The 19231-nt window shown below is 35.2% G+C and overlaps 1 protein-coding gene and 1 long non-coding RNA gene across 2 annotated transcripts in view; both read left to right on the top strand.

Moving 5' to 3' along the window:
- The window catches only part of Malrd1 (MAM and LDL receptor class A domain containing 1), a 503883-nt gene that overhangs the window by 330191 nt on the left and 154461 nt on the right, over window positions 1–19231 (top strand). The window lies entirely within an intron of this gene.
- LOC125618423 lies at window positions 3362–17305 on the top strand. The gene is made up of 3 exons (XR_007349681.1): window positions 3362–3509; window positions 9162–9166; window positions 17256–17305. It is a non-coding gene; the product is annotated as an uncharacterized LOC125618423 (long non-coding RNA).

Genomic DNA, 19231 nt, shown 5'->3' with positions numbered 1-19231 from the left:
CCCCCCCCCCCCCCCCCGGCATCCTCGCCAACACTTATTGTTGTTTGTATTCTTAGTAGCTGCCATTATGACTGGAGTAAGATGAAATCTAAGAGTAGTTTTTGATTTGCATTTTTTTAATTGCTAGAGATGTTGAACATTTTTTTATATATTTTTTGATTGATTATATATCTTCTGAGAAGTGTCTGTTCAGTTCTGTGGCCCATTTATTGATTGGGTTGTTTGTTATTTTTGGTGTTAAGATTTTTGAGTTCTTTATATAGTCTAGAGATGAGTGCTCTATCTGACGTGCGTGTGATGAGAATTTTGTTCCCAATTAGTAGGCTCTCTATTCACCTCACTGATTGTTTCTTTTGCTGAGAAGAAGCTTTTTAGTTTGAATCCATCCCATTTACTGATTCCAACATGTTGGATATTTGGGCCAGTGTTTTCCTGTAATAGATTCAGTGTCTTTGGTTTAATTCCTAGGCCCTTGATCCACTCGGAGTTGAGTTTTGTACATAGTGAGAGATGGAGTTAATTTCATTTTGTTGCATATGGATTTCCAATTTTCCCAGCACCATTTGTTGAAGAGGCACAACTTTTCTTCCATGTACGTTTGGGTGCCTTTGTCTAATATCAGATAACTCTGTGTCCTCTATTCTGTATCATTGGTCTACCAGCTTATTTTGGTGCCAATAACATGCTGTTTTTGTTACTATTACTCTGTAGTATAGTTTAAGGTCTGGTATAGTGATGACACATGCTTCACTCTTCCTGCTAAGGATTGCTTTATCTATTCTGGGTGTCTTACTTTTCCAGATGAATTTCATGACTGCTCTTTCTATTTCTATGAGGAATGTAATTGGGATTTTGATTGAAATTGCATTAAACCTGTATAGTGCTTTTGGTAGTATGGTCATTTTGACAATATTGATTCTGCCTATCCTAGAACAAGGTAGATTTTTCCATCTTCTAAGGTCTTCTTTAATTTCTTTCTTTAGCATTCTGTAGTTTTAATTAGAGATCTTTCATCTCTTTTGTTAAATTGATTCTCAAGTATTTTATTTTATTTTATTTCATTTTTGATGCTATTGTAAATGAGGTAGTTTTCCTCATTTCCCTTTCAGAGAATTTGAAACTGATATACAGAAATACCTTTTATTTATAGGTGTTGATTTTGTATCCTGCTACATTGCTGAATTCAGTTACTAGTTCTAGAAGTTTTCTGGTGGAATTTTTTGGATCTTATAGGTATAGAATTGTATTGTCAGCAAATAATGTTAATTTGAGTTCTTCTTTACCTTTCTGTATACCTTTAATTTCTTTTTTCTGTCTAATTGCTCTGGCCAGTGTTTCAAAAACTATGTTAAATAGAAGTGCTATGAGAGGGCATCCCTGTCTTGTTCCAGTTTTCAGAGGGAATGCTTTCAATTTTTATCCATTTAGAATGTTGTTGGCCTGGGGCTTAGTGCAGATAGCTTTTATGTGTTAAGATATGTTCCTGTTATCCCTAGTTTTTCTAGTGTTTTGAACATGAAGGGGTGCTCTATTTTGTTGAATGCTTTCACTGCGTCTATTGAGATGATCATATCGTTCTTATCTTTAAGTCTATTGGTGTGATTAATTACATTTATTGATTTCTGTATTGTAGAGTATTGGTATTAGTTCTTTTTGAACCAATTTTGCCTCCCTGGAATGAACCCCACATGATCATGGCGTACTATCTTTTTGATATGCTTTTGTATTCGACTTGTCAAAATTTTATTGAGAATTTCTGCATCTATGGTCATTAAAGATATTGGTCTGAAGTTTTCTTTTTTTGATGTGTCTTTGCCTGGTTTTAGAATCAAGGTGATATTGGTCTCATAGAATGAGTTTGAAAGTGCTCCCTCTTTTTCTATTTCTGAATAAATTACAGAGTATCGGTATTAGTTCTTTTTTAAAGTCTTGTAGCATTTGGCTGTGTATTCATCCGGTCCTGGGCTTTTCTTAGTTGGTAGAGTTCTGATGGTGTGTTCTATTTCATCGCTTGAAATAGATCTGTTTAAATTGTGTAAATCATCCTGATTCAATTTGGGCAAATCATGACTCTAGAAATTTGTGAATGCTTGTTTTATTGGAGTACAAGTTTTCAAAATAATTTCTAATTACCTTCTGTACTTCTGTAATGTCTGTTGTGATATTTCCTTTTACATCACATATGTTAGTAATTTGAGTTTTCGCTCTTCTTCTCTTCCTTAGCATGACTAAGGGTTTGTAATTTTTTTAAAAAAGACCAACTTTTTGTTTTGTCAATTTTTTCAATTGTTTATTTTGTTTCAATTTCTTTGATTTCAAGTCTGATTTTAATTATTTCCTGTCTTCTGCTGCTTTTGGTGTAGATTTGTTCTTTTTCTAGGGCTTTGAGATGTAATGTTAAGTCATTTATTTGTTAGCCTTTTCTTCTTTTAAGGAATGAAATCCATGCAATGAACTTTACTCTTATTTCTGCCTTCATAGTATCCCAGAGATTTTGATACAATGTATTCGTGTTCTCATTCACCTCTAAGAATTTTTTAATCTCCTCCTTCATTCAATCCTTTCATTCAGTAGCATATTATTTAGTCTGCAGGTGCTGGAGTAGGTTTTATTTTTTATTTTATCTTTGATTTATAATTTCATTCCATTATAATCCGATAGGATTCAGGGTAGTATCTCTACTTTTTTGTATTTGCTAAGAGTTGCTTTGTTGCCTAATATATAGTCTATTTTAGAGAAGGATGCATGTGCTGCTGAAAAAAATGTGTGTTCGTTCTTTGAAGGATGAAATATATATGTCAGTTAAGTCTAAGTTATTGATTGTATTATTGAGTTCTATAGTTTCTTTGTTCAGCTTTTGTTTGGAAGATCTATCAAGTGGTAAAAGATGCATGTTAAAGTCACCCCAAATTATTCTGTTGTGGTCTGTTTGGCTCTTGGACTTGAGAAGAGTTTGTTTGATGAATGTAGAAGCTCCATTGTTTGTGGCATATGTATTTATAATTGTCAAGTCTTGTTAGTGTATGGTTCCCTTGAGCAGTATGTAGTGTCCTTTTTTTATCCCTTTTGATTAACTTTGGTTTGAGGTCTACTTTGTTTGATATGAGGATAGAAACCCCTTCTTGCTTCTGCAGTACATGTGAGTGGTATGATTTTTCCCAACCTTTTACCTTCAGTTTATGGGTGTATTTTCCTAAGAAATGAGTCTCTTGGAGGCAGCACATTGAGCTCATTGTTGGGTCTTTTTTTTTTTTTTTTTTAATCTGATCTGCTAGTCTGTGTCTTTTGACTGGCGATTTTAGGCCATTAACATTCAGGGTTATTATTGAGACATGATTTGTATTCCCAGGCATTTTGTTTAATTTTGGTATATAATTTGACTTGATTTCTTCTCTGTTTAGTTTTTCCTTTAGTTTAATACCTCCCTCTGCTGATTTTCATCATTGTTTTTCATTTTCTCCTCTTGGAATATTTTGCTGAGGATGTTCTGTAGTGCAGGCTTTCTAGTTGTAAATTGTTTTAACTTTTGTTTATCATGGCAGGTTTTTATTTCATCATTAAATCTAAAGTTTAGTTTTGCTGGATATAAGATTCTTGGTTGCCATCCATTTTCTTTCAGGGCTTGGTATATGTTGTTCTATGATCTCTTGGCTTTGAGGGTCTGGGTTGAAATATCTGCTGAGATACAAATTGGTCTCCTCCTGTATGTGATCTGATTCCTTTCTCTTGTGGCTTTTAAGTTCTACCCTTATTCTTTATGCTAAGCATTTTCATTACAATATGCCTTGGTGTAGATCTATTGTAATCGTTTTTCCAACTCATTCTTCATGCTTGGGAAGTTATCTTATGTTATCTCATTGAAGAGATTGGGCATTCCTTTGGTTTAAACTCTGTGCCTTCCTCTATCCCAATAACTCTTAGATTTGATCTTTGATGCTGTCCCATAATTCTTGGATATTCTGTTCATGGTTTCTTACTATCTTCGCTGTGTGGTCAACTTCATTTTCCAGATTGTATACTTTGTCTTCCTTATCTGACATTCTTTCAAGTGATCTAGTCTGTTGATTATGCTTTCTATTGAGTTTTTTTATTTGGTTTATTGTTTTCTTCATTTCAAGGATTTCTGATTATTTTTTTTCCAAGTCTATATCTCTTTATTGAAGTAATATTTCACTACCTGTATTCACTCTCTCATCTCATTGTTTGAGTGATCAAGTTTTGTCTGTATTTGCTCATTTAGGTCATTCTTTAATTCACAGATCATTTTAATTATGAACCTTCTGAACTCCTTCTCTGATATTTCATCCACTTTGTTGTCCATGGGTTCTGTTATTATAGTATCCTGGTTTGTTTGGGGCACTTTCCTCCCTTGTTTTTTCATGTTGTCTATGTGTCTTCCTTTCTTGCAGTGTGGATCTGAGATATTACAGTTTCTACCCTATATTCTTGTAGTATCCATGCAGATTGTCTGTACCTCACCTTGATGTTGGGCTTCCAGACCCTGCTGATGTCCCTCAATGAATGCTAGTACAACTAAAGGTGGTGGTAGCAATAGCTGAGGTAACTTGAGATAATAGTGGAGGTGCCCCAAGATGGATGCAACATTTTCCAGAGATGGCCTGAAAGGGTGGGCCTTACCCTGTCTTTGTGATGCCTGTTCTAATATGCAGCTGCTTCTAGGCCCTGTCTGTTGTCAAAAGGTAGGGGCCACTGTGTGGGGGAAGGCTATGAGAATGTTTATAGTGTCCCAAGATGGAAGTGGGTTAAGCTTGGGCTCCCAGGTGGGGGGAAGTATGGCAAACTTGGACTTATCCTGGGCCTGGGTCCCACATATGTCAGTGTGGGCAGATCTGGGCTGAGCCTGAGCTCCCAAGGTGGTCTGCTGGTCAGGAGCCTGAGCTCTGGCAGGGGATTCTGGTGGTGGGATGGATGAGGGCCTACTGTGAGCCTTGGTCCTGCACAGGTCAATGTGGGCTCTCTTTGATTTTTGACAACTTGATGATAATGCATCTTGATGTACACTTCCTGAATTTTATCATATTAGTTCCTTTTAGTTTTATAATTCTCTAGTTTGGGAAGTTTGATACCATTATTTCTTTAAAGAAGTTTTTCATCTCTTTCTCTCTTGCCTTCTTTATAGGACTCCCATTATGTATATATTAATTTACTTGTTAGTGTCTCATAGACCTTTTATGTTTTCTGCTTTTCATTCTTTTTTCTTTTTGCTCCTCTAATTGGATTACATCAAATAATCAGTTTTCAAGGGTACTGTTTCTTTTTTCTACTTGATTAAGTCCAGAGGAAATTCGCTCATTAATCTTTCAGTGATGTTATATTCTCCAGGCTTTGAATTTTTATTCAGTTCCTTTTTATATTTTCTTTCTCTGTTGATATTATTTTTTAAAAAAATATTTGTTTAGTTGTAGATGGACACAATACCTTTATTTTATTTTTATGTGGTGATGAGGATTGAACCCAGTGCCCTCTACTTGAGAGACGAACACTCTACGACTGACACACAACCCCAGCCCCTATCTCCATTGATATTCTCATTTTATTTGTCGTTTTCCCAAGTTCACTAAGTTGTTTCTCTTTACCTCTGCACTTCTTCAAGGCAATTTTAATTCTTTGTCAAATATAGATATGTTGATTTTTTTATAGCTAGTCATTGAAGATTTACTTTATTACCTTCATTTTGTCATGTTTCCCAGAGTCTTCATATTTCTTTTAGTTTTGCTTTGGTGTTTGTACATTTGAAGACTTTGGAGAAGCCATAGTATAAAATAAATTAATATTTTTTTAAGAAGACAAGTTTGTGACAATCTACAATGTAGCAATTGAAAACACATATGCAATTAGAGCAAAAAAATCTTGATTTCAAATGTATATGAAACATGCAACAAAAACTTGACATTATAACTAGCCTCAATAAATTTAAATGAATTGTAATCATATATACAGTGTGTTCTCTTTACACAATGGAATTTAATTAGAAGTTTAAAATTTCACTTTTAGAATATTCCAAATATCCTAAAATCGTCACATCTTTCTAAGTAAAATTAATCATCAAAGAGATCACAAGGGGAGCTTTAAAACGTTAGATACTAAATTGAAATAAAAATATAACCTATCAAAATTCCCTAATAGTTGTTATTCCCATACCCCTGTCAATCAGAGCTTTAAATAAATTTCAGTTTTACTTAGATGCTCTTAATTCCAAATTCTTTTGAAGATAGATTGCTTCCTGCCATCTCTCTCTAGCCCACTGTTGGGAGAAGAAGCACTCTCCTTTGCTATCAAGTCATCGGAAAGGAAGCTTCCCATTAAATGAGCTGCTCCACTCTGACTTCATGCAGCACTGCGGAGCTCTTTTTTTACAAACTTCCCACAGAGTACTTTGTCTTTTATTGTACAGCTAGTCAGTAGACCTCTGGATAAATACCTAGTTGTAGTTATGCTGCTATTCATTCTCTTCTCTGAAAGAACCCTTAAATGATAGGCATGTTTATAGAGGAGAAATATTTCTCTTTAGTGACTGCATAACAGAAAATAGCAGTAAGTCTCTTGTGCTTGAAGAATGAGAAACTATAAAACTCTCCAAACACCGAATTCTTAACTGAAGCAGCTACAGAAATAAGTGGGTTGGAAGACAGCAATTGATGACGGGGCCATTGTATATCATGTTACCATTTTTCTTGATTGTTAATATTATTTATTTCAGCAATAAAAGGCTAAGAATAAGTTTTTTAAAAATCCCCTCCCTTTTCCCTTCCTCTCTTCTTCACTCACTTCTTCTCTTTAAAAAATACATGTTTTATGTGGATAGTAAAAACTGGAATCATGGCCCTTACTCACTTAGGGAATTGTGCTGAAAGCACAGGTACATAAATCATCAAATTCCTCATGGCATCTTTAACTGCAGATCTGATGAAAAGTATAGCTCTCAAAGTGGACTTCTAGATGACCATGAGACTTTCTTAAAGGTATTTTCGGTAGACTACTATTCATTGTTTTTCACGTTATTCACTTTCTACATACTTGGTGTTCTCCAAGGCTAACCTATTCCTATACAAACAATTCTCATCAAAATTGTGAATATTCTTAGAGCTAAATTATAGTTTAATTAAGCATTTTGAGGGCCTAGTGTGTGCAAGCCACTTGTAAGCTATAATCATTATCAACCTAATGGTTATTATCAACATAATCATTATCAAAATTCTTATACAATTTTAAAAATGAAATGTTGATTCATGGTGATCCAGTATTTAATTGGCCTTATTTTGATAGTGTGTGTGAAGGTTTATACTGATTCCTGTGCACACATGAAACCTACTTGGTATTGCTTCATGTAACATGAATTTAAGCCTTGGATGTTGCCTGTTTAAGCTATTATCTTATGAAATAAGAGGGGGAAAGACAAAGGAGATTTCCTTTTGTTTTGGCTTATTTTCATGATTTTTAGTGTCAAGAAAAGTGTTAGAATTTCCCTTCATGTGAAGAAGGAGGTAAATAAATACATTTCACATAGGCAGGGATTTGTCATCACTTAGTACAAAGGAGAAAATTCATATGTTCTTAGGTTTATGTTTGTGTTACTTTTGTACACCCCCTTAAAGTAGTTCTGTTAAATCACTTGTTAACTAAAAATGTATGGCTTTTGATGTTTCCAGATATCTATTTATATTCGTTTACGTTAACATGGCAAAGTGTTCCAGGTCATTCTAATATATAATATTAAATAAAATCCAGAAGAGTACAACGTAATAGTTTCACATCTTATCATCCATGGAGTTTACTCTGTTGTACCATTATTTCTACAAATAATTCAAACACTATTCCCAAGATTAACTTATTTGGGGCAGAGAAGTTCTTTTACTATTGGCTCCTCTTCATGTCCTTTGTGGGTGTATAGAACTGTTCCTCCATATTGAACAGTTTCTGAAGTTAGTCATGTAGGTAATTAAATAGGGCACAGTCATACAGAGTGGTTGTCCTATTACTCTGTGATAACACCTGGGGTTAGAGGGCCTAGCTTCTTTGCTGCATTTTATAAAAGGAATGGACTATTAGTTCCTGGCTGCTACAGATGCAGCCCATCTAGAACCATCCCTAGATGTCATCATACCTCTATACTACTAAGCTTACGATTTATAATGCAAGGAAGAAAATTGAGATCAGTGAATACTCTAGATAATAGACTAAGAATCTTGGCTAGTGCCTCTGTGAGAAGAAAGAGAAAGGTTATGTTCTTAGAGGATAGATTTCAACACTGAGGCCACCTCATATGTGACTTTCTGCTTCGAGCCACTGATTAAGTTAAAACTGGAATCTGCCCCACAACAAAAGTTTGCTACTTTGAATTTCCATATCTGTGACCATATAATTACCAGTAGACACTTATCCTGGTTCAATGGAACTCCATGAAGTCCATGGACGATGCTGGTCAAAGTTGCTTTATACCTTCATTTGACAGAACAATAGCCCTGAGGATGTGTCCCTCATGCAGAAAATGAATGATAACTTTTAAGATCTGCTCTACTTATGCCATCCTCCAATGTGGAGGACACCTCTAACTTTGCTGTTAGTACTCAAAGATGCTGTGTTGAGGCCTTTGATGATTTGGAGTCAAAATATGACTAACAGGGCTGGGGATGTGGATCAAGCGGTAGCGCGTTCACCTGGCATGCGTGCGGCTCGGGTTTGATCCTCAGCACCACAAACAAAGATGTGTCCGCCGAAAACGAAAAAATAAATATTAAAATTCTCTCCCCCCTCCTCTAAAAAAAAAAAAGATGACTAACATAAAGATAGACCCTCCCCTAAATCGAGTGAAGTACACAATCTGATTCAAACATAGTTTTCCATATGGTTGAAAGAGAAAGTGTCTCTATAGATCCAAATTCTTCTGCCCAGATCATTACTTCTCTACTGAACCCACCAGTGAAGTGCAGACTCTCAAAAACAGTTCTGCAGTTCCTCTGCTCTCTGAGCCTGAATTCCAGCATCAGGAAAAGGGAGACCAAGAGTGAGTCTGAGGTCTCTCCAACTCCTGTGGGACAAAAGACTTTATGTGCAAATGAAGGTAAAATGGAGCAGTAAGAGGAGACAGCAGAGAGGTAATGGGGAGCAGTATATAAAAACGTTTGTTTGTTGAATATCAGGCAAAGTTAAGAGGTGAAAGCCATTAATTCAATTGGCTAGATTTGGAAATGAATACAGCAAGGTAAGGAAGTAACTTGAACCATGTGTATAAGACCATTCAGTCCCCAGTTTTTCACCACGGTAGACACCACTGAAATATAATTGGTATGGAAGTTATAATTCCTCGTACTGTGAATGCTTTTCAAGTCTAGATGGAACTTTCCTAATTGTAAGGAGCATCTAATAGAGAGTCAATAGTGGACCTATTGCTACAATCAGGTTTTCTATGCTTATTATAAAAGTAACATAGCATTCCAGGGGTGGGGGTACAGAAAAGAGCTTCAACACAGTTAATCTATTTGTTGAGAAATGCAGTGCCTCAATATGTCAACGCTGTGTGGCCAGTTAAGGAAGTAAATTGAATGACATTGAACTCAGTGTCACCGATGGAGTTTAACCCTGGCTCCTGTGGTTCATGTTTTTAAGACATTGTGACTCTAAGTGAATCAAATGTACCACTGATAGCATCGGGTATGCCATCAGAGTCATGACTGATATCTTTTTCTTGATGCCTTTGGTACCAGAGCAAGATCAGTTTGCCATCTTGTTGTGTCTTTAAACATAACCACATTTACTGTGCTGCCTAGGAGAATTTGAGTATTCCTGATTACCACCAAAGAAAAAATAGCCTCACCCTTAAGAGCTAATTGTTTCGTCTTAGTGATAATATGCTGATAGGCTTCCAATGAAGAGAAAATGGCAATAGTTTTAGAGGAGATGATAACATCAGGCCCCAGAATTGATTTATTAATCTTTTTAAAAAAATATTTTTTAGTTGTTGATGGACCTTTATTTTATTCATTTATTTATATGTGGTGCTGATTTGTGTTTCATTAAACCCAGTACCTCACACATGCTAGGCAAGTGCTCTCACTGAGCCACAACCCCAGCCCTGACTTATTAATCTTAATAAGATATAGGGAGGGATCAGCCACACAGTGTGAAAATTCTCCTTGTATCTTTAACATTTCTACACATTTTACAAGGCACTGACTTCTCTCCTTTTTGGACTATCTCTCACAGATTTTTGTATAAAAACAGGTTTGGATGATATAGATTTATCTCCCTCCCAAGTAAAATGCAGGGTTCACTAACAGCTTTGGAAGATATAGATTACTTCTCTCTCTGCAGCAGAAGGCAAGCATCTCATTATAAAATATTCTGGTTCCTTAAAATTAGGGTTCCTTCCCTGCAATGCAATCTGGTTTCTATTCCCATGATGTCACCCTGTGAAAATTGGGATTCAGGAATCAGGGGTGCAGTGGGGGCATACTCTGGTTAGAATTATTAATAGGAATTATAACTGTCTTTCATCTCTGACCCAGGAATCTTGTGTTTTCTACCAGCATTCATGAAACTGTGACAAACTAGCTTATTAACTTAAAAGTAGGGTAAAATCTCAGAGCCTTCACAATCCTGGACATCCATGTCAAATTCTTAGAAGTAATAGAAGCTAAATTCAAATATTGATACATGAGACAAAAAGTTGAAAAAGGATAGCCGATAGTCCCAACTATAAAAAAAATCAATTTATCCTCTAATCAGACTTTTGGGGTATTAGATAAAATATTTGCCTCATTGGGGAATTTTATATAATTCACCAGAAAATCTGCCAAATTTAGCTGATGTCTTAAGCAGAACACAGCACAAGAGGCAATGCAAAAAGCTCTTTTAGCAGCATTACTCTTGGAGCTTAAAATTCCCAAGAGTCCCTCAGAGCTCGAGATATCTATTACTGATAGCTGTTCTCATTGGTACCTTTGGTAAAGAGAGGTAGTTTCTGCTTGGAGGATTCCAGGTCCTTTACTCACTCTTCCCCAAGAGGTCTACTCAATACATTTCCTTTGAGAAATAGTTACTGGACTGCTACTGAGAACTTGAGGCCAAGCATCTATCACAGACTTCCAGGTAACACTGTGCCCAGATATTCTCATCTTGGGCTGTTGCCACTTTGATGCACAGTTGGGAAGGCTAATAGTCTCTCTTATTAGATGGAGAGGGTAAACTCTAGAGAGAAACGTGTCTGGTCCTGCAGATGTCTATTCTTTATGCAAAAAGTCACAATCACATTTTTATGAGCCCTTTACCCTTCCTCTGACCAATTAGAAAAGAAGTCTTACCTGGGGACCCTGTTTTCCAGAATTTCTCCAGGGTGCTTGGGCTTGGTTCATAGATGGCTTGGTCAAACTACAAGCTGCTAGTGTCCACTGGGTGGCAGCACACATCCAAACCCAAGAACCCCTTTGGAAGACTATATTACTCTTGGTCAAATGATCCGTAAGAGAATCTTTATTACGTCTTTTCTGTTTAAGGTTTGAATGATTTATTAGTTTTTCTTTTGTGATGCCAGAGATAAAATCCAGGGCTCTGTACTAGGAAAGTGCTCTGTTGCTGAGCTACATTCCCTTCCCCTCAATGTTTTATTTTAAATCAAGAGGTTTTAAGCTCAAAGAAGGCAGCGATCAGGTTTTTTATTCTACATATTTGCAGGTCAATACCTAAGAACATAGCTTTCCAGTTCAAGAGATATATTTTTAAAGAATTTTATCATTTGTTGTAGCTGAATATAAATGGAATCTTTATTTATTTTGAAAGATTTTTATATTTTGCCTCAATGCATTTGAAAGATGTACTCTAATTTATTTGTAACCCCATTATTCTAAAAACAGTGATAAACCCACATAATCATTCACTTTATTGTTATTGGGATATTTAAACATCTCAATGACTAAGCTTTGGGCAAAGATGATGAGAAGTAGATCCTATTTATATCATGGTACAGATTCCCCTGGATTTTTTGCCCAGTAAAATATGTTGAGAGTAGACCTGAATTTTGGTTCCTGAGAAATTTTTCTTCTTGATTCAAAGGACCTCATTAGACTGTATGATCTCTGTATATATCTATTGTCTCTAGTTATTATTCTTATACTTTGTTCTTTATGATTCTTAATATTAATGACTCTTAATGTAACCAGAAAATACAGTAGTCAGACTCATAGGAGTAGCTTCACATGATTGTGTGAGCAGCTTCAGCCTTCTGAAATGGTACTTCCTTGGAAATTAAGTAGGACCAGGGGATGCTATCTCTAGTTACCATCCCATTATAGTTTGCAAAATGGGTAATGGTGTGCAGGTTATATTCCTTTTTAGAGTTCAGTATTAAGTTCACCAATGGGTTCAGTACCAAAACTAGCAATGCTATATAGTGGAAAGAAACTTGGATTTGAATTTTTAACATGAATTTTAGGGCTTTTTCTTCTCAGAATTAAAAATAGAGACTTGAGTAAGTCTCTTCTGCTCTCTATATCAGTTTCCTAATATCATGTACAAAATGAAAACTGCCAACTGATTGAGATTTAACTAATCTTGTGGCTTCGGGGCACTCCCAATTTAAATTGATTTTGTAGCCATAAAAGATTAAACTTCCTAGAACAATATTATGATCACAAACTGTCTCCACTGAGAATTACTGAATAACTTCCTTATGCCTAAAGTATAAAGTTCATGCTTCCTAGATTGGTATTCCAATGGGGTTCAGCTCAATATATGTTTATTGGTCTGATATATATGATAAAAGAAGTTATAATGTTGCTCTAGTATTGTGATAATCCTAAATCCAAAACAAAATAATAATAGTTATTATTGTCATTCTGATAATGATAATAGCAGATATCGTTGATTGACAGTTCACTTAACATAGAATACCAAGTCATTAATAATTATGATGATGATGATGATAATGACAATAGCATATCATTTATTGACAATCTGCTTAGCATAGTATACCAGGTCACTGGTAGGCACTTTTGATGTGTTTTTTGTTTGTTTGTTTGTTTTCAAAAATGCTCCACTAATAGAAAATGGTTGAAAATTTAATAGCTTAAAAGAATGCAAACTTATTATTGCACATTTTTGTATGTCACATATATGACATTGGGCTCATTGGATCAAAAACAAGGTGTTCATCAGAATGTGATCTTTTCTAGTGTTTCTGGGAAAGAATCAATTTCTTTGTTCATTGAGGTTGTTGGCAGAGTTATTTGTGGCTGTAGGACTGATATCTCCATTTCCATGGTGGATATAACCTGAAGACATAACCCTCACATCTTGTCTACTGGACCTTTGCACCATATTCAAACTCAGCAACAGTGGGTAAAGTCTCTCTCATAATTTGGATCTTTTCTGCCTCTTTTTCAGTTTTTGTCCTGCTCTGATAATTTGTCTGCCACCCCTTTTACTTTTAAGGACTTAGATGACAGAGAAGGCCCACCTAGATAATCCAGGAAGCTATTCCCATCCCAACATCTTCAAATTTAATTACATCTGCCAAATCCCTTCTTTCTTGCTATCAGTATCATATGCACATAGAGACTAGGGTGGGGACATCTTTGGTGATTCCTTATCCATTCTTCAAAAACAGTTTTTTTATCCCTTTTTCCCCAAAGGATGGATAAAACTGATAAAGTTGGATTAGTTGGAACTGATGGAATAGTAGGTTTTTAATAGAGAAGGCAATATATATTTAAAACTGGGGAAAACATGATCAAGGGCTCAGGTATAGAAAGGCCCATGTGTATTTAGAGGAATGGAGAGATATCTGGTATGAATGGAAAGCAGATAATCTAGTGAAGACTTAAAAAAATACTTCCAGAAAGATAGGTTGGGATTGACTTCTTAAACATTTGATATGCTTAGTTTTTAAACTAAATATCGTTGCAAATGTTGAATTAGGATCTGTGTTAGACAGCTGAGTATCCTGTATAAGCGTAGCTCCACTAATTCTGTACATGAATTCGGAGGGTGAATTTGATGTACAAGTGGTAAAAATTTGCTCCCAAGCTGCATAGGCTCTCTCTTCACCTCACTGATAGTTTCTTTTGCTAAGAAGAAGATTTTAGTTTGAATTCATTCCATCTATTAATTCTTGATTTTAATTCTTGTGCTACAGGAGTCTTAAAAAAATAGGGGCCTAATTAGATATGATGGAGATTTGGGCCTACTTTTCTTCTATTTGATGCAGGGTCTCTGGTTTAATTCCTAGGCCCTTGATCCACATTGAGTTGAGTTTTGTGCATGGTGAGAGATAGGGGTTTAATTTCATTTTGTTACATATGGATTTCCAATTTTCCCAGCACCATTTGTTGAAGAGGCTATCTTTTCTCCAATATATGTTTTTGGCAACTTTGTCTAATATAAGATAACTGTAATTATGTGGATTATTCTCTGTGTCCTCTATTCTGTACATTGGTCTACCAACTATGTTGGTGCCAATACCATGCTGTTTTTGATACTATTGCTCTTCAGTATAGTTTAAGGTCTGGTATAGTGATGCCAGCTGCTTCACTCTTCTTGCTAATGATTGCTTTGGCTATTCTGGGTTTCTTATTTTTCCAGATAAATTTCATGGATGCTTTTTATATTTCTATGAGGAATATAATTGGGATTTTAATTAGAATTGCATTGAATCTGTATAATGCTTTTGGTAATATGGTCATTTTGACAATATTAATTCTGCCTATCCTAGAGCAAGGTAGATTTTTCCATCCTCTAGGATCTTCCTTTAATTTTTTATTTAGTGTTCTATAGTTTTTGTTGTAGAGGTCTTTCACCTCTTGTTAGGTTGATTTCCAAGGGTTTCTTTTTTTAGGCTATTTTAAATGGGGTAGTTTTTTTCATTTCCCTTTCAGAGGATTTGTCACAGATATACAGGGATACCTTTGATTTATGGGCATCGATTTTATATCCTTCTACTTTGCTGAATTCATTTACTAGTACTGAAAGTTTTCTGGTGGAATTTTTTGGTCTTCTAGGTATAGAATCATATTGTTGGGAAATAGTGCTAATTTAAGTTCTTGTTTTCCCATCTTTAACTTTTTAATTTCTGTGGTCAGTCTAATTCCTCTGGCTAGTGTTTCAAGAACTGTTGTAAGTAGAAGTGGTGAAAGAATGCATCCCTGTCATATTCCAGTTTTTAGATGGAATACTTTCATTTTTTCTCCATTTAGAATGATGTTGACCTGGGACTCAGCATATATAGCTTTTACAATGTTGAGATATATTCCAGTTATCCCTAGTTTGTTTAGTATTTTGAACATGAAGGGATGCTGTATTTTGTTGAATGCTTTTTCTGCATCTATTGAGATGATCATATGATTTTTATCTCTGCTGAATTACGTCTATTGATTTCTGTATGTTGAACGAATTTTGAACTGTGGGATGAACCGTACTTGATCATGGCATACTATATTTTTGATATGTTTTTGTATTCGATTTGCCAAAATTTTATTGAGAATTTTTGCATCTATGTTCATTAGAGATATTGGTCTGAAGTTTTCTTTTTTTGATGTGTCTTTGCCTGGTTTGAAAATCAGGGTGATAATGACCTCATAGAATAAGATTGGAAGTGCTCCCTCTTTTTCTATTTCCTGAAATAAATTGAAAAGTATCCATATTAGTTCTTCATTAAAGGTCTTGTAGAACTCAGCTGTGTATCCATCTGATTCTGGGCTTTTCTTGGTTGGTAGGCTTGTGATGGCATCTTCTATTTTGTCACTTGAAATTGATCTGTATAAATTGTATATATCATCCTGATTCAGTTTGGGCAAGTCATATGACTCTAGAAATTTTTGAATGCCTTTGATATATTCTATGTTTTTGGAGTACAAGTTTTCAAAATAATTTCTAATTATCTCCTGTATTTCTGTAGTTTCTGTTATGATATTTCCTTTATCATCATGTATGTTAGCCATCTGAGTTTTCTCTCTCCTCCTCTTCATTAGCATGACTAAGGTTTGTAACTTTTTCAAAGGATCAACTTTTTGTTTTGTCAGTTTTTTCAATTGTTTCTTTTGTTTCAATTTCATTGATTTCAGCTCTGATTTTAATTATTTCCTATTTTCTGCTTTTGGTATTGATTTGTTCTCTTTTTTCTAGGGCTTTAACATGTAGTGGTAAGTCATTTATTTGTTGCCTTTTTCTTTTAAGAATGAACTTCATGCAATTAACTTTCCTCTTAGAACTGATTTCATAGTGTCCCAGAGATTTTGATATGTTGTATTTATGTTCTCATTCACCTCTAAAAATTTTTTAATCTCCTCCTTGATGTCTTCTGCAACCCATTGTTTATTCAGTAGCATATAATTTAGTCTCCAAGCGTTGGAGTGGATTTTATCTCTTATTTTATCATTGATTTCTAATTTCATTCCATTATGATCTGATAGGCTGCAGGGTAGTATCTCTACTTTTTTATATTTGCTAATAGTGCTTTGTGGCATAGTATATGGTCTGTTTTAGAGAAGGATCCATGTGCTGCTGAGAAGAAAGTGTTTTCTCTCATTGAAGGATGAAATATATATATATCAGTAATGTCTAAGTTATTGATTGTATTATTGAGTTCTATAGTTTCTTTGTTCAGCTTTTGTTTGGAAGATCTATCAAGTGGTAAAAGAGGTGTGTTAAGTCACCCGGAATTATTGTGTTGTGGTCTATTTTACTCTTGAACTTGAGAAGAATTAGTTTGATGAATGTAGGTGCTTCGTTTTTGGAGGCATACAAATTTATTATTCTTATGTCTTATTGTGAATGGTTCCCTTAAGCAATATGAAATATGCTTCTTTATCCCTTTTGATTAAGTTTAGCTTGAAGTCTACTTTATTTGATATGATGATGGAAGCACCTGCTTGCTTCCACAGTCCATGTGAGTGGTATGATTTTTCCCAACCTCTCACCTTAACTCTTTGGACGTCTTTTCCTATGAGATAAGTCTCTTGGAGGCAGCATATTCTTGAGTCTTTTCTTTTATTCCAATCTGCTAGTCTATGTCTTTTGATTGTTGAATTTAGGCCATTAACATTCAGGGTTATTATTGAGACATGATTTGTATTTCTAGTCATTTTCGCTTATTTTTGGTATTTAATTTGCCTTAGTTTCTCCTTTGATTGGCTTTTTCTTTAGTGTAATACCTCACTTTGCTGATTTTCATTATTGTTTTTTAATTCCCCTTCATGCAATATATTTCTGAGGATGTTGTGTAGTACAGGCTTTCGAGTTGTAAGTTCTTTTAACTTTTGTTTATCATGAAGGTTTTTAATTCATAATCAAATCTAAAGCATAATTTTGCTGGATATGATTCTTGGTTGGCATCCATTTTCTTTCAGAGCCTGATATATGTTGTTTCAAATCTTCTAGCTTTCAGGGTCTGGGTTGAAAAATCTGCACATAATCTAATTGGTTTCTCCCATATGTAATCAGATTCCTTTCTCTCATGACTTTTTAATGTTTTCTCCTTAATCTTTATGTTAGGCATTTTCATTATAATGTGCCTTGTTGTGGATTTGTTGTGATGTTGTCCATTTGGCATCCTGTAAGTTTCCTGAATTTTATTTTCCATTGGAAAATTTTCTAATATTATTTCATTGAATAGATTGCTCATTCCTTTGGTTTGGAACTCTATGCCTTCCTCTATCCCAATAACTCTTAAATTTAGACTTTTTATGCTAGCCCATATTTCTTGAATGTTCTGCTCATGGTTTCTTACCATTTTCATTGTGTGGTCTACATTCTTTTCAAGATTATATATTTTGTCTTCATTGTCTGAGATTCTGTCTTCCAAGTGGTCTAATCTGTTGGTGATGCTTTCAATTGAACTTTTAATTTGGTTTATTGTTTCTTTCATTTCAAGGATTTCTGTTTGGGGTGTGTGTGTTTGTGTGTGTGTGTGTGTGTGTGTGTGTGTGTGTTTCTTTTTTCTTCTTTTTTTTGTGCCCCATCTCCCTATTGAAGTAATTTTTGGTTCCTGTATTTCTTTATGTAGATCTTGTTGAAATGTTATTTTGCTGCCTGCATTTTCGGTCATATATCATCCTTTAATTTGTGGTACATTTTAATTATGTACATCCTGAACTCATTTTCTGTAATTTCTTCTGGTGTGCTGGCCATGGATTCTAATAAGTGCTCAGGGCACTTTCTTCCCTTGTCTTTTTATATTGTTGTGTGTCTCCCCTTCTAGCACTGTGGATCCAAGGCATTACTGATTTTACCTTATAGGCTTATAGTTCCCCTGTAGGGTTCCAATACCTCCTTTGAGATGAAGGATTATGTTCTCAGATCCCAATATAAACAATATAAACCCTAAAAACTAATGTTAGCTATTAATATGTTTACAGTTTGGTTGCAATGTACAAAAGTAGTGAATTCAAGTATTATCTACAATATACTCAGTAGATTCATAAAATGTTTTACAGTTTCTGATGGTGGGCAAAGAACCAGGGCTGAGGAGTAGGATGATATGCTGAGAAAGTAGGAGGTGAGGACATTGAGTTATTATATCTTAGTTATTATATCTTATATTGGGTAGACAAGTAAGTGGGAAGACAGTAGAGTGCATAAAACAAACACACATATATATAAAAAATTTATAAAAACACTAAAATAGTAGAAATTGGTTGGAAAAAAAGGAAAATAAACAAACAGAAGGAATAATCAACACAATTGTAATATACTATTTAGATGTCCCAGTCCTCAAAATCCTAATTCATGAAAAGTACTTGGTTTCACATATTTTGGGGATGTGAGGGCAGGAGAGTTGAGAGGGAGAGGAAAAAGAAATCTTGAAGGAAGAAATGGGGATTGTTTGAATTAGATATCAGTATCTTTCCTGCTTCCTTCTCATCCAATAGTGGGATTGTCTGTTGTTAGCTGATATCTCCACCCTCAGGATGGCGAAGGTAACCAGGGTGTCACTGTGCCAGGCTAGCAGCTACTGGGGAGACGGGGCATTAGAAACTGGGTACCTGGCCAGTTCCAAACTAGGAGTTGCCCCACTGAATATGGTGATGAAGTTACCCCAAGATGAAGGAGACTGCTTTCAGCGTTGGGGTGTCAGATTGGATGGAGGGGGTGGAGCCAGGCAATGGTGTTGGATGATTAGTTCAGAAATGAACTCTGTGGCTTGCAGTGTGTGGATGTTGGCTGACTTCCTAGCCTATGTGAGGTTCTCAGATGCAGGCAGGCCATTGCAGGCAGGGGACTA

Source organism: Marmota marmota, unplaced genomic scaffold (genome assembly GCF_001458135.2).
Source record: "Marmota marmota marmota unplaced genomic scaffold, marMar, whole genome shotgun sequence".
NCBI lineage: Eukaryota > Metazoa > Chordata > Mammalia > Rodentia > Sciuridae > Marmota > Marmota marmota.
The sequence above is the reverse complement of the archived record's forward strand: the minus strand, read 5'-3'. Positions and strand labels throughout refer to the sequence as shown.